General features: G+C 42.4%; 1 long non-coding RNA gene across 1 annotated transcript; it reads left to right on the top strand.

The window, feature by feature from the left end:
• The first annotated feature begins 464 nt into the window (after positions 1-464).
• On the top strand, positions 465-1,941 carry LOC133121837 (uncharacterized). Its single transcript, XR_009708048.1, has 3 exons — positions 465-541; positions 1,131-1,297; positions 1,431-1,941. It is a non-coding gene; the product is annotated as an uncharacterized LOC133121837 (long non-coding RNA).
• Positions 1,942-17,208: the final 15,267 nt, after the last annotated feature.

Raw genomic sequence — 17,208 nt, 5'->3', positions numbered from 1 at the left:
GTTGCAGGACTTGACGAACGTGCTGGATGTGTTCTTCGAGTGATGAGGAGAAGATCAGGATGTTGTCAAGGTAAACAAAGATAAATTTGGAGATCATATCGTAGGATGTCATTGATCATGTTCTTTGAGATGGCTGGTGTGTTGATAAACCGGAACGGTATGACCAGATACTTGTAGTGATTTCTTGGGGTGCCGAATGCTGTCTCCTTCTCGTTGCCCTTTCTGATGAGGACCAGGTGGTAAGCATTGTGTGGATCAAGTTTGGTGAAAAACGTCCAAATCTGGAGGGAGGAGAAGGCCGAGGAGATGAGAGGTATGGAGTCGCGATTCTTTATAGTGATTCAGGCCTCGGTAATCGATGTAGGGGCTGGGTGGCATGTCTTTCTTTTCGGCAAAGAAGACAAGGGATTGTTGAGACCAAAAGCCAAGGACTCACTGATGTATTTCTCCGTGGCTTTGGTTTCAGGTGCAGACAGTGAGAAGAGTCGATCTCTCGGAGGCATGGTGCCTGGTACAGGTTGATGACACAGTCGTAAGAATGGTGAGACAGTAGGGTACTGTTTCTTGTTAAACACTTGGTGGTGGTTGTGGTACAGGGATGGCATGTTAGACAGGTCAGCGGGTACCTCCTTTATGGGCAGAACAGGAGTGGACAGACCGGAAGCAGAGTGGAGGCAGGAGATGTGATAGCGAAGGCTCCAGCCGGTGATGGTCCCGTCGACCCAGTCAATCTGCGGGTTGTGACACAGGAGCCAAGGTCTACCCAACTCCATGGGAATATGAGGCAACTTCAGAACATAGAAGGAAATCTCTTTGCAAAGATTTCCAGAGACTAGAATCTACACAGGGGTGGTGACATAGTCAACATCAGCTGCGTTGGTTCCGAGAGCCGGAAGTGGGTCTCTTCAATTGGCTGACCACAGAGTCGATCAGAGCCCATACTTCTTGTTGGGCTTCTTTCCAGGAAATCACAGCATGCAGAATGGAGCAGGAGGTAGAGGAGGCAGAGACCATGGAGGCACCTGTCAGAATTTTCTCAATCACGGATGGGCAATTGGCAACAAAGTGCACAGGGCCAGCACAGTACAAACACAGTTGACCATCCACATGTCTCTGTCTCTCTCATGTAGTTAGTCAAACGGGTACAGTTGATGTGCATCAGTTCCGGTGCAGAAGGAGTGACCAGGGGTTGGTCACTGGAGCGTGGAGTGAATACTGGCTCCGTGGAGCTCATCAAGAATCCACTCTGATGGCCAGGTCAATGTTGCTGTCGAGGGTCTGAGGAAGTTTGCAGGTGGTGAGTTCATCCTTTATTTGGTCAGATAGTCTGTGCAGAACATGTCATAAAGTGCTTTGTTCTAGCCAGCAGATGCCGCTAAAGTCCAAAATTCAATAGAGAAGTCCAACACTGAACTGCTCTCTTGTCACAGGCAAAGGAGGTGACGAGCCACAGAGTGCCCCACAGCTGACTGGTCAAAGACTTTCCTCATCACAGAGGCGAAAGGAATAAAGTCGACACTCAGTAGCCACAGAGTCCCAAAAGGCTGTTCCACACTCGTGCCTTTCCAGCCAACAAGGTGATCACATAGGTGACTTTTGAGCATTTGTTTGGAAATGACGAAGGCTGAAGTCTGGACACCAAGGAACATTGCGAGAGGAAGGACCGACAGGAACCCGGCTTATTGATTTCAAATAAAGGGAAAAGTTCCAGGAAAACTTGGCAGAAAATCTGGTTGCCTCTGTCAGGAAGCTGAGACTTGGGCAAAGGTAGATTCTCCAGCAGAACAATGACTCCAAACATACATCAAAATCCACACAGAAATGGTTAAGTAAAAACACCAACCATGTTCTGCAATGGCCATCTTAGCTTAAATGCCATGAAAAACTTGTGGTCTGAACTGAAGAGGGGGTATCCCACCAATGATTAAGAAACGTTCTACATGACGCAATGGTCAAGAATCCCTCTGTTCTCTAACCTCATCACAAATTATATGAAAAGACTCATGGCTGTCATTTTTGCCTCGGGTGTTTGCACAAAGTGTTAAACCAGGGGTGCCAATAATTCAGGAAAAAAAGAAATCTGTTTTTTTGGGGAAATACATATTTCATTTGAAAAATGCAAGACTTTCTTTGATTCTATTGAATGAAAGCACGCTGCTTTTCACGTGTTGTAAAATAAAACTTATGTCAATAACCGTATTTTTTAGTTTTTTGTGCATATTTGTGAAGTGCGGAGCCCACTGTACACCTATTTTTTCTGTTTTTTGGGGGGTTTTTTTGGCCTGTCTGGCTGTCCATGTCACCTTTCCACAAATCCCCCCTAAAAATGTGGAGGCCAATAGTGCCTAACCTTCATACATTCTTCATTTACAAATGTTTTTGCTTGGAAAACATCAGCACCCTTCTAATTTCTGATGGTTGGACTGCATTCATATAGTGCTTTTCATGACCATTAAGTGCAGTGCAGTGCAGTAACAATGGGAAAACACCTCAACCACCAGCAATCACCCACCTCAGCTATTTAAGGGCTGTCATTTTGCTCCAGAATGCCCACTATGTGTTAGGTGAGGAGAACAGCTGAAACCAGATGTAACCCCTCGCCACAATAACTATGTCTGTGTCCTAACTATGCCTGCACAAATATGATTTCTCTCACATATATGATAGATCTTTATCAGGAAGTCTCATTCTGCTTAATGCTACTCTATTGTCACCAAGCGAATTGTTTATTCAACACAAAAACTATGTTTAAAGTGAGAGACCATGTCATAATGGTTGGCAAAAGCCGAAAATCACAGATGCTCCGAGAACATTATCTTGACCTATGCACTGACAAGGCTTCCAACACACAATGCATTAATATCTGCTATGGGTACTATAACTATGGTGGTCTACTTCAAACAGCATGTACCTCTGGGCAGGCTGCTGAGGACTCAATCAAATATTCTCTTTGAATTAACAACCAAATAGATTATTTTCAGAGGAACGCAGGAGATGATTAATTTCTGCATCAGAAAGTAATCCGTTTCCAAATCTGCATTTTACAATATTCCACTTGCGTTCTGAATAAACTCAGCTAATTTTGCCATATAACTTGAACTATTAATGAATGTTTGACCATTTAAAAAGAATAGAAAACCGTAAGTAGTTTAAGACTGTTAATCAAATACATAATGGCCCTTACACGTAAATGTCACAGCAGCAAGAGCTGCCAACAAGTAGCCAACAAGCCTTGAACCCCTTGAACCACATTATTTTATGCCCTTTTCCAGACCGAGTCAAAAAGCTACCGTTTGGCTTGTGCCATTGCATGTGGATTTCTAAAGTTTGTTTTAAACCAACCAGTTAGCTAGGTCACTAAGCAAGCACAAAAAGAAGAGATGAAAGAGATCCATGCGCTTTACTTTCTATAACTTGCTACCCAAGACCATGTAAATATTATGATAGTAACAACAACACATGCTAGATGCCGAAAGCTTATCGGCTTAGAAACACATTCACATATTTCCACAGGGTCAGTATATGTGTGTGTGTGTGGCAGCAATTTTTTCCACAGGGTTAGTCGCAGTTGCTGTTGCTTCTCAGATCAGCACTTTTTAAAACGACAAAGTTATCCTCAAAATATCTGCTTGTTTGGAATGCAAGATAAAGTGACGACTGATATAAAGATAAATCAGTAAATATAGTGTGTTACATACACCAATCGGCTGCAACATTAAACTCACCTGCTTATGGTAAACCAGTTTTTTCATGATTAAAAAGGCTTTAAACTGTATAAACTTGTCTATAAACACTTCATATTTCCTTATATGATATGTGTACTTATATAAGCAGATAATCATGAGTGAATTGCATCTAAAAGTAAAATTTCTAAATGAAAATGGAAATCTTGTAAGCTCATTGGGCCGGTACATTGTTTTGTTTTTTAAATATGTTGGTACGTAGTGGTGTTCATGATCACGTCGTAACAGGTGCTCCAGGACATGTTGAATGTTAAAAAAATAAAGACCACCCACCATATTTAGAAATGCATCCATCTAATCATACAAATGGCAATTTCTCCCTTCTTCCCTCCATTGGAATTACATGGCACTGCATGTGGTGAAACTTATGTAGGGTTGCGTATTAAAAGCGTATTAAGTTTTTCCTTTCTAGCTTGCTTTAGCAACATTGCCCAAAGTAAAAAAAACAAGGATAAAAACAAGAAAATCTGACTTATTTTTATTGTGATCGAGGGACTGTTGTTTTTTCATTTACTAATAGTTATGGTTAGGATTTGGGGAGCTCCATCACAATAGTAGTATTTAAATAGCTGCTGACTACACAGATTAGCTAAATATATGTTTGCTAGCTAGCCACGTGACCAACCAACCATAGATGACAAATTTTGGCTAACTCCATTGTTCAAACTAGCTAACGTTACAGCATGATCAAAGACTATATTGCTAGCTATAATAGTTATCCATGTCATTAATGTAGTGGCGGGCAGTGAAAGAGAATGAACAGAGAAGATGTCATGCCTCATGCCAAGAGCTGTTGATGGCTGCAAATAACAGATAAGGCGGGAGATGAAGCAATGCCGTTTTGTAAGCTTGGCGGTGACAACTAGTCTGCTGTTGTTGGTTTAATGTATATGCTTTACAGGACTTAATAACATAGCTAGCTAGCTAGCTAGCTAGAGGTTGCCATTATAGCTAAATTGTCCTATTTAATGTTACATAGCTAGCTAGCTAACGCAATTAGCTAGTAATGTTAACATTACTTTACCACCAAGCCAATATAGACTAGCTAGCTAAGCATAGAAGCATAGAGATGGCTAGAATAGCTACAAACTAACCAGAGATGCTGTTTTTTGTAAAGTATGTTACCCAGTTATCCAGGGTCAGACATAATGTTCCTTAGATATTTTGTGAAATCAGATCCTAGAGCAGCAGGGCAACAAAAGCCTGAAGTATAGATAGGTAGATAGCTAGGTAAGTAGCACATTAGTTGGTTTAAAAAAATATTTTTATTTAACTTGACTAGCTTAATTATAGCTTTGTACAACTGTATCACTAGCTACTAGTAACTAGAAAGATAGTTAGCTATCAATAGCTAATGTTAGCTGAGCTTGCTGCCATCTTGAAAGCAGTCAGAAATACATTTTTTACCAATACATTTTTTACAGATGTTACAGTGATAAATAATTGTTTAACAATGCTCGCGATAACTGACATATGAAGGGCCATATGGCATAGGCTACGTTTCACTAATGTACAGAAATGTCTCTGAATTAGCGTCTGTGAGAAGCAACTGGCAATAGCCACAGTGTTGAGATCGGACAAAACTGGTCAACCAACTGTTTCAAAACCTAGCTCAAGGTGTCTTTTTCAGCAGGGATGTAACGTTATGCAAGCAATGAGAAAATGATATGGACCAGGTCTCGTTTGGTTGTAGCCTATCGAGATATGCCTTTGAACTACACACAAGCTAAATGACACGAAGAAGACTGCCTGCTATTTACACTCTTGGACGTCACGAGGCAGCCGAGCTGAGGGCTGAGGGCTTTGCTGAGTGACATCACTTCTGCTCCTCCATTTTGGCTCCAAATGGCTCTGGCAATGTATAATCCATATGTTCCGTGAGGCGCGTGGTTCGCAGTTGCACAATGCCTTACATTATAGAGTCACTGGCTACCTGACAAGCTAAATTTTCACCATTCATTTTCAACGGGGCTTCGTTCTCAAACAACCTTGCACATGAAAACCCGATTTTAAGAAAAGGCAGTTTGTCTGTTTAAAGGTAGGATGTGTTCTAATTGGGTGAGAAACTGTAAAACACTTAAAAATATTTGTAGAAGAGCGCAAAAAAAATTCTATGCAAATATTTTCACTCATCTTTTTAATAAAAACTACTTTTAATGAGATTTTCAGGATTAATTAGAATAGTGTTTCTGCTTTACCATGTATGTTGGTCCCAGAATGGCGAAATGGCAAAACGGCGAAACGGCAAAACAACGAGGCTGGCGATTTTTGTGTTTTGCATGCAAGTGTGGTTCGGACATTATCTAACAGAGGCACGATCAAGAATATCGCCTGAACTGATATGACTGTATTTTGATATAGTATGTGTTGTATGAAAAAAAATAGTCTTTTGATATAATTCATACCAAAACCTCCCAAGCTGTACTATGCATGGCTCCTTTGTGGCATAAAATGAGCACACAATAGTGTAAGGGTGTTGCACTTCTCACATGGCTGCACATGGCATATTTTGAACAGAAGGCACATCTTATTCTTGCTTAGTTGTCACATTTCATGCAGCTTTGTAACTCAGGTGACCTCAATCTTTACTGCTCTCAAAGAAGCACAATTCCAAAACGCCTCCCTGTTCTCATTAACCACGACTCACCATCACAAAGTGGCGATTCAGGTTCCCAGCTCCGGTGTTGATTCAATGCTCACTTAGTCCCCAGGTATTCTTTTCCAGCTGAAGGTGAAACCACAGACATGGCCGAGGGTCTGTTTATCCCAGTGCAGACAAACTGGAGCCTCACGGCCCAAGGCTTCAGCCTACTGCCCTCCTGTGCATTCTCAAGGGTCCTTAAGAGCAGTACACAGATCTATTGGATACAACTCGACAGCTACATATTAAAAGCTCGTTTTACAATGTTTATTTGAACACTGAAAAGGAGAGATAGCTTTCTTACATGTTCTTGTGAGGGGAAATATTTTATTGTATCTGGTGAGAGGAATGACCTTAAGAGTTGTCGTTTTTGCTTCACAATCATTTCCCGATTGTGATAAATGTTTGAGACCTTAACAGGCAAGATAAGAAAGATTTAATGTATACAGTAGCATAGATGATATATGAATATATAAGAAAATGCTTTGGATAGTATACAGCGGGAGAATTTAAAGAATGTACATTGTAATTTTTTTCTGAAATGAAATCATGGATGAATTGCATTTTATGCATTTATTGGTTTTCTAAATATATTTTCATGCACTGTTCATTATACATAAACTAATTATATATAATAATTAAAATGCATGACCTCCATGTCCTTCAAGCCTTTTTTACCACGAAAACTGCATTACACTCATAGGTATGTGAAATTCTGGTTATAGCATGAATGCATTTTCAAGACACTTGACGTGAAGTTAAACTTTTTCGACAATGGTCAGCCATTACTGGCATCCCAGATTGGCAGGTACAGCAGATGCCACAAATGGCATCAGGCAAAAACGTGGAGCCATACCTGGCCATGTTTGAGACTACAGCGGCTGCCAGCAGGCGGCAACAGAAGAGTGGGCTGGGCTGTGAATCGGGCGATTCTAGACCAAATAGGACAAAGACCGCCATCAGCGCTTCAGGTCCCTTTCATATGAGGACGCCAGCCAGCCCTTTCTCTTACCGCAGCAACTCTGGGATGCCACTAACCGGTGGCTGCATCCAGCAGTGCTCTCAGTGCAAAACGGTCACTGCTGAATGGGTGTGCTGCCATTGATCAACATTGCTGGATGTCGCCATTGCCCTGGTGGAGGATCATCTCAGGGCCCTCCAGCCTCACCCACCAGCATCTGTCCCTGCATCGAGAGAACCTCGTTCTTCACGCTGGTTCCAATGCACCAGAAAAGACCAAAGTGGAACCCTCATCAGCAGCGGGACCCCCGCCTACTGCTCCTCTCTCAATGGTCTCGTCTCTCACAAGCCCCTCCCATGTTGCTGCCCCACAGTCCCTGGTCTCAGCGATAGCTTTGCCGGATACCCAGAGGCATCCTCAAACAACTGGGCAGGAGTCCCTTTAAATTACTTTTTGACAGGTGATCATGTGGAATGATGGACCTAGTTAAGCTGGGAGGAAAGTCCAAGCACAAGTGAAAACAAAATTCAGTGTTGGATCTGGAGGTCACAAAACCTGCCAATTCTACCCCGATCCCTTGTGATGACCATCCCTCGCTGAGGCAGAGGGCAGATGTGTTCTCCCTCCTGCCAGGGCTCAGAAATCTCATTAACCACCATATTGAAACATCTCCAGGGGTGACAGTGCATTCACCACCCTACAGATTGCCTGAACACAAAAAGAAAAAGGCGCAGGCTGAATTGCAGGCTATTTATAGAAATAGGAGTAATAGAAGAATCAACCAGTGGGTGGAGCAGCCCCATTGTGCTTGTGCCTAAGCACAAAGCCTGTTGATGTCTCATGTTTCGATGCTTATCCCATGCCTAGGGTCGACCGACCTCCTGGACCAACTGAGCACTGCTTGTTTTTTCACAATGCTGGATTTAACCAAGGGCTACTTCCATATTCCCTTTTCTCCAGAGTCTAAGGTAGAAACAGCCTTCACCACTCCGTATTTGTCACCCTTCCCTTTGGGGTATTCTGGTTCCAGCGCCACATGGATCTGGTGCTGTGCCCACATGCTGCATATGCTGCAGCCTACTTGGATGATGTAATCAATTCTAGTGCCACCTGGGAGCAGCATGTGCAACAGGTGAGGGTGGTACTCGAGTCTCTGAAGTGTGCGGGGCTCACAGCTAACCCAAAGAAGTGTGCAGTGCACGGAGGGAGGTAGAGTATCTGCGGTACCACTTGGGTGGTGGGCAGGGGGCCATCGAACAGTGGGCTGGGGGCCATTTTGTCCCAGGACATCACTCGTTGGCACCTAGCATTACAACCTAATAAGTTCAAAGGTATCCATAGTCCTGGGCCTCGGATGGCGGTGGCGGACTTCCACTCCTGCTCGGGGGAGGTGGTGTGGGGGGGGGGGGGGTTCTGTCTGGGTGTGTGTGCAGCGGTGGCATGGTTGGGACGTCATCTGCAGGCAGAGAGGGAGCAGTTTATCCCGCATACAACCGCAGCTGCAGGTAATTTGATATTCATTACTAATCCTTTGTGTGTTTGCAATACGGACTGAGTTGTGTGTTGGAGAACATTCTGAAATATTACAGTCCATCCATCCATCCATCCATTATCTAAACCCGCTTATCCTGAACAGGGTCGCAGGGGGGCTGGAGCCTATCCCAGCATACATTGGGTGAAAGGCAGGAATACACCCTGGACAGGTTGCCAGTCCAGCGCAGGGCACACACACCATTCACTCACACACTCATAACTACGGGCAATTTAGACTCTCCAATCAGCCTAACCTGCATGTCTTTGGACTGTGGGAGGAAACCAGAGTACCCGGAGGAAACCCACACAAACACGGGGAGAACATGCAAACTCCGCACAGAGAGGGCCCGGCCGACGGGGATTTGAACCCAGGACCTCCTTGCTGTGAGGCGGCAGTGCTACCCACTGCACCATCCGTGCCGCCCGAAATATTACAGTATGAATGCAAACTTAATATTCATGAAAGACAAAAATGGTAGCAACACAGTTTGTACTTGGTATGTTCTGGCTCAAGGTCCAGTTCATGAACCACTGACAACCCCCATCCACCGGTTTTAATACTTGCACAGTGGGCTCCAGTTAGCACCTATTTGGCAATTATTGACTGGCAATGCAATACTTCAAAAAACAATATTATTACTGAGATAAAACTCCATGATGAACTCCAAATGCTCAAAAAAACTAAAAACAAAAGATGTACTGTACTTTATTAATGTTTCAATGGAACCAACCAAAGTCAAACATTAATCAAAAATAGATTTCGTCAAAATCAAGGTTCCATATTTATTGGCACCCCTGGTTTAGTACTTGGTGCATCCACCTCTGACAAGGATAACAGCATGGAGGCTTTTCCTTTAATGCTTGACAAGGTTAGGTCCAGGGGCACTGGTAAAAATCAATGGTATATGGATTCCACCAAGTATCCGGCAATTTTGGCTGACAATCTGGTTGCCTCTTCCACAAGACTGAGACTTGGCTGTAGTTGGACGTTCCTGCTAGAAAATAACCCGAAGCATATCTCAAAATCCACACAGAAATGGTTCTTTGACAACAAAATATATGTTCTCCAGGGCGGCCTGTAGCGTAGTGGTTAAGGTAAAAGACTGGTACACACAAGGTTGGTGGTTCTAATCCTGGTGTAGCCACAATAAGATCCACACAGCCATTGGGCCCTTGAGCAAGGCCCTTAACCCTGCATTGCTCCAGGGGAGGATTGTCTCCTGCTTAGTCTAATCAACTGTACGTCGCTCTCTGCCAAATGCCAATAATGTAATGTAATGTATCTCAGACGCCAGAACTCAATTCAATAAAAACCTGTGGGCAGTCGATAAGTGCAACCCCAACAATGTGAAGGATCTTGCAAGGATGGTCCAAAATCTCTTGTCAAGCATTGCATTAAAAGATTCCATGCTGTTATCCAGCCAGAGGATGCACCAAATATTATAGATGGGCAGCTGTCTCTTAGGGGTGGAGGAGAGAGCTGGAACAACATCACGAGACAAGCTAGAAGAAAGGATTGTATCGGACCAAGAGTGAGAGTGAAAGAGTGGAACATTCACTACTACTCCTGTCAAGACGGGTCAGCACGCCTGAGAGCAGCTCCCTCCCATTCATATTTCCAGCACCAGGATGCCAACTTCTCCTCTATGATCCAATAAACATTCCTTGCACTGGGATGCCAGTAACACTCACTTCTTTCCCAGTGTTCAAGCTTGTAATTGATATTAGTCTGGGTTTTTTAAATTATTTTTTATCAGCAAGGGACAGTATTATAAGCAAGGGAAGACTGATTTACTCCTAAGGTGAAATCTTTGTTGTCATTATGGGACAGATGGAATTTTCCATTCCCCTGTTAGGCACGTGTCTTTGAAACTAGCTGCTTAGCTAATTATTATATTACATTACCTCACATTGTAGGCTTTTGGGAGATGCTGTTATCCAGAGTGACATACAACAAAGTGTATACCTATAACTAGGGACAAGGGTGGACTGTAGCGTAGTGGTTAAGGTAAATGTCTGGGACATGCAAGGTCAGTGGTTCTAATCCCGGTGTAGCCACAATAAGATCCGCACGGCCAATGGGCCCTTGAGCAAGGCCCTTAACCCTGCATTGCTCCAGGGGAGGATTGTCTCCTGCTTAGTCTAATCAACTGTACGTCGCTCTGGATAAGAGTGTCTGCCAAATGCCAATAATGTAATGTAATGTAATGGACAAGTGTGCTGAAAGACCCTAGAGGGAAGTGCAGTTTCAAGTGCAAGTACAACAAAAATAAGGACTTGAGCCTTGTCGATTAATCTGAGGAGGGACACATGATTATATCTATAAACCTGTTTTAGGATACACAACATTAAAGTATAGTATAATTCTAGTATACACTTATGTTGGAACAACAATAAACAGCTTAAATACCTAAACAAATAATAAAACCATCCTAGTTAACACAACCCTAGTAATAATGAGACTAGAACTAAAAATAACAGCTAACATAGTCAATTAGAGATTACATGGAGGGGAGGGGAGAGGTGCAGCTTGAAGAGGTGTATCTTCAGTCTGCGTTTTAAGGTGGTCAGAGTCCCTTCTGTTCTGACCTCTACGGAGAGATCATTCCACCAACGTGGGGCCCAAATAAACAGCAGTCGTGACCTGGAAGTGCAAGTGGGCGAGGCGCGAGGCATCCTGCGGTGGCCAGACGGAGAGGTCTAGCAGGAGTGTCGGGTCAGATGATCATTTAGAGGTGCACTGGGGTGACCCCTTAATTGCCCTTAATAGCTAGCACCAATGTTTTGAATTTGATGCAAGCCTTAACTGGAAGCCAGTGGAAGGAAGTGTGCAGAGGAGTGATGTGGGAGTATCTGTAGTAGGGGTGAGAAAGGGACACATTCTCTGGATGTTGGATAGGAAGAATCTGTATGACCAGATCACCGCCAAGATGTTCTCGGAGAGGAACAGTCTGTTGTCCATCACCCCTCACTCCAAGGTTGCTTGAACAGGGCATTGGCATCATCAGTGTGTCCTCTAGAGAAATGGAGAAATCAAGAAGGGGAGAGGTTAGAGCAGGAATTATAATCATTTCTATTTTACCTGGGTGGAGTTTAAGATAGTGGTTGTCAATCCAGCTCTGATTGTCGCTCAGGCATTGTCATCTTGTTATGTTGCATCATAGAAAGATGCTGCTTCTTCTCAGCACATTATGCGCATTGACTATAGAATGCTCTTCCAACCTGGTGGCCTGGAGGGTATTGGTTTCCTCCCCAAACTCCATCCTGACCACTGTCCTGCACTGTTTATACTTGTTGCACCAAGTTTTTGTGACTTGGATGCTTCAATAACTGTAAACAGCTCATCAATGTCTCCCAGTCCGCTAAAAATCTTGGTCTGATCTTGAATGTCCAGCTGACCATCTCAGGGCATACAACCGCCCAGTCCTGCAGTTTCAACATTGGGTACATCTGGCCCTTTCTCACCCAAGAGGTCACTCAGATACTCGTCCAAGCCCTCGTGATTTCCCATCTGAATTGCTGAAAAGCCTTGCCTCTTTGGGCACATAGGATGCTCTTGTTTGTCCTCATTGTCCAATGAGTGCAATCACTGTCCCCTGTCACCAATAAGTCACGAAGGTAAATTCACTAGCTGATCTCTGCAAGTGTCTGAAAAGCCACCTTTTCAGACTACACCTCAATTCATTTTTCTACTTTTTCAAAAAGCATTCTCTTCCTTTATTTTACTGGTCATGTGGTGTGCACTTCAAAGGCAGGACTGATTGTATTGCAACGTCACCTGTCTCTAACTCTTGTACTGTAGTGCATCTGCAAAAAGCTTACATTTTAAATCGTAGATTAACACAACAGAATCATTGTGCATTTTAAAGGCAGTAGGAGATGTCAAAGAGCAACACTGCAATAGGCAGGAGCAGAGAAAATCCTACTCTTTAAACAAGCAATATCTGTAATATGATTCTGTGTAATATTAACAAAACATTTATGTAATACAATTCCCATTGCATAAGTCTGGAGAGTGGCAGTTCAAGTAATGTGCTTATCATGCTGCAAATTGTTTCCTTTGGAAACATGCTGCTGCACAATGGATGATGGAGATACAAAATTGAAAACCTATAGTACTATACCTATGAGTTGGTGATAGTGGAAGTATGAAACTATGTGAAGTTAACTAAATATTTGGATTGCTTTATTTTCTATGAACAATAGCACAGCTTTTTATAATAATAATAATAATAATAATAATAATAATAATATATATATTTTAATTATTATTACTTTTTATTATAATTTCCCAAAAATATCGGTTTAGTAAATTATTACTACATTACATTACATTATTGGCATTTGGCAGCAGAGAGATCTAGAAGAATGAGGACAAAGGAGAGGGAGGCTGCTCGTGCGGCATGGAGCGACTCACTGACGGAGAGGAGCGCGGTCTCTGTCAAGTGGCCCGATCTGACTGATGGGGGTCTAGCAGGTTGTTGTTAGAAAAGAAAGAAGAAAGTTGAGTAGAAGCAGCTCGTTCTATGGTTTTAGAAAGAAAAGGAAGAAGAGATACCGGGCAGTAGTTCAGGATGATGGAGGGATCCAGGGTAGGCTTTTTTAGCAATGGAGTGATGTGGGCCCTCTTGAAGGATGCTGGAAAACAGCCGGAAGACAGGGAGGAGTTGACAAGGGAGGTGACAAATGGGAGAATGTCTGGTGTGATAGTCTGGAGAAGAGAAGAGGGGATAGGGTCAAGGGCACAGGTTGTAGGGCGGTGGGAGAGCAGGAGTTGAGAAACATCAGAGTCTGTAAGGGGGGAGAAAGTGGAAAAGGAAGGGATGGGCCTAGAGGGGGGGAAGGGCACAGTAAGGGGGGCGGTGGTTGTGAAGGATCTGCGGATGACTGTGACCTTCTCATCGAAAAAGTCAGCAAAGTCCTCAGCAGCGAAGGAGGACTGAGGTGGAGGAGGCGGTGCGTTGAGGAGAGAGGAGAAAATGGAGAACAGTTTCCGGGGGTTACTAGTTTACTAGTTTTTTTACTCCTTTTTGTCCATTTTTTTCAAGTGAAAATATTGAACACTGTTCTGAAAAAAGTTGGTCAATCATATTTCTAAAAACAAATCTTACATTTTAATATTGACAACATTTACAATGTTCAAATACAATTAGATTATTCTGTAAGGGTTTATTCATCCAATGCAGAGACTGTTAACTTACCTATCTTGTTTTCCTTCACTCAGGAATAAATTCATACTTTGTGACATAATTCATATACATTTCTACATATATTTTTCCACAATCTAGAAGCTGTACCTAGTTACACAGAGTTGAAAAACATGGGCAGTGTATGGTCAAGATTCTTGCTTAATGAATCTACAGTAGCAGGGTCAATCATATTCATTTGCATATCCTGCAAAGTGGTGACTTCACATTTGACAGTTGAATGCATCCTGTTTCCTGAGTGTCATTTCACAGACTATCTCTTTTATTATATCTTCACAGACACGGAGGTCTTCAACGTTCTGCGTGGGAAGCACTTTATTGGCAGGTACACTTGGCAGTGATTACATTGCAATATAATTAAGATGCTTTTAGATTATTCCGCCAGGAAAACAGAGAAACCCTCATCAGTGTTTTTGAGCAAAATGCATGTTGGAGCAATATGCTATTTTCAAAGACTTTAATGAAGCACTTGAAATAATATTCACAATGCATGAATATGCTGATCATGATATGTTTTCATGTAGAAGTAACCCATATCCAACCCATTACAATGCACATAAATTGATTGCAGCTCAGTGGGTAGAAATGTAATGGCTTAGAACAAAAATGTACAGTGTATATGTGTATTATGAATTACCCGAAAATGTAGCTCCCCTTTAAATAAAACCTGTTTTATTTGAACATTGGAAAAATGGTTATCCCTCAGTAATATGTTTTTAATTTCTGAACTCACCACTGTAGGTGTAGGCAGGCATGTTATCCAGTAGAAATCACTTATTCGATTCCCTCAGAGATGTATTCATTTGTGAATTTAAAAAGCTTTATTCACTCAAAATGGTTTATAAAATGGTTCTTCAGGGAGCATTAGCGCAAAATAATATAATAATAAAGTAATTGGGTCTTCCTCGGTGGAAATACAGCTGACTTGTCATTCTGACAAAGCCATTACCAAAAAATACCTTGATAATTTTCTAAAAACATGTGAGAAGAGTAATGATAGGGCTGAAATTGCATCAGACTTGCTCTAGCATTTGCTTTACCACATGCACCACCCATAGTTCAGAGCAGTCATTAATAAATCCAGCAAACTACTGTCTCATAACCCCATTGGAAAGAAGGTTTTTGAACATTCCCTTTATTCACTTGCATTCAGAGGCAAAATATGAAAAACCATCTGGTCAGGCATGACATACCCCCAGACATCCACCATGCGAAAAAATTCTGACACCCACAAGGGGAGGGTCCTCCTGCACATTACGCAACCAGGGGGTGTGAGGGGGCTGGCATGTCCCTGTCCCCGGGGATTCCCTCAAAATTTGTGGTCAATTCCCAACTGTTCATCAATTTGCAATGGAATAATGCAAACTTCACTTACTTCCAGGAGAGGTGGGATGCCGGCAATCCAACCTCATTTTACTGGCATAATCCAAACAAACTTTGCACTTTCCAATTAGCAGCACCTGACTGTCGGTTTAAAAAAGGCTCCATTAGTGAGGTGTGCATATGATTGGTGGAGTATGAGAACATGTAGAGATGTGTGTATGATTGGTGGAGTATGAGAACATGTAATGATGTGTGTATGATTGGTGGAGTATGAGAACATGTAGTGATGTGTGTATGATTGGTGGAGTATGAGAACATATAGTGATGTGTGTATGATTGGTGGAGTATGAGAACATGTAGTGATGTGTGTATGATTGGTGGAGTATGAGAACATGTAGTGATGTGTGTATGATTGGTTGACTATGGGTCAGCTCCGTTTAGATGCGTTGGCTTGCCGCTTGTTATGCACCGCCAAGGGTGGAGCAAACCATTCAAAAGGAAGGTATAGGCATCGTTTGATGTGAAGCATTTAAATTGAGTGGAAACCACACCCACCCGGTGCAACTGGGTCTCTAGCCGGTGGGGTTTTGGAGCCGACCCTGTGATGCATATATGTGACTGGTTGAGTATAAGGAACTATGTTAATGATGAACAGATATTTTCGTATCTCCAGCATATCAAGCAGCAGCACGGTGGTTTGAAACCCATTTAGCCAACAAATTCCAAGTTACAAGTTCCATACATATTCAGCATAATTTACAGCTGAATATAATCCCATCCCTCCCAATTCCCATAGAGATCCATTCAAATGCAAGTTTTAACCTTTAACAAACTGACAATAAGATATTCAAACTGATGATGTTGATAGGTCACAGATATCAGGAAGTCATGGCATGCAAAGGATATGCAACAAAATACTAAACATGAGTCCTTTCATTTACGTAACTTTGCGGTGTCCCAAACGTTATGGTACTCTGGAATGGGGCACCATAATTCTATTTTTGGACTTCAGTGATATGGACGTTTCAGATACCTTGGAAACTCCTAATTCGGACCACGTTCAAGCTGACTGAAATCTCTGCAAATAATATATGTAAATAATAAATAACATATGTTACATAAAGTTGTGTTCCCCAGTGTATATTAGCTCCAAAGCACTGTATCTCTGAAGATTATGTTGCTAGTTACTGCTTCTGGCCAACTGCCATGTTACTAACTGCTGTCAAGGTAACCACAAGAGTTTCCAGGTCACAAGGAACTCAACATTTGAACATTTGTGCATAGTGATTTCAAACTAATGAGGAAAATTACCTGGATGACCATGTCTATACAAGAATATAAACCATGGCTGTTAACCAATCAGAACTGATGATTTATCCTTGGCATGGTACAGTATAATATTGAACAAAAGCTGAACTGGAACTAAGTTAAGACACTATATTTCATTGAGTTCATGTCTATATATTTGACCTCTGGACATATAGGCATGATACTACAATGAAGGAAGGCAATCTTTTCAAGGTTCCCTCCACTGAAACACCAGCATTGAAGTAAACTGCTGTTATCACACTCCGGGAGTTAAGTGTTTATGTGGTTCAGTAAATGGACTGGGACATATTTTTCACGAAACGAGGCTTGAGTGCTTGAGAGGGCGACATTGTGAACTGCTGTTTGGCTTCACACTTTTATAACAATGAGTCATCATATGTTTGGGGCAGGCATCAATCAGAGCGAGAGAAAAAATCTGAGCAAGAACACTGCTCAGTTATGTAATTCAGAGCTTATAAACTATAGCACTGG

The sequence above is a fragment of the Conger conger genome, chromosome 1, assembly GCF_963514075.1.
Source record: "Conger conger chromosome 1, fConCon1.1, whole genome shotgun sequence".
NCBI lineage: Eukaryota > Metazoa > Chordata > Actinopteri > Anguilliformes > Congridae > Conger > Conger conger.
The sequence above is the reverse complement of the archived record's forward strand: the minus strand, read 5'-3'. Positions and strand labels throughout refer to the sequence as shown.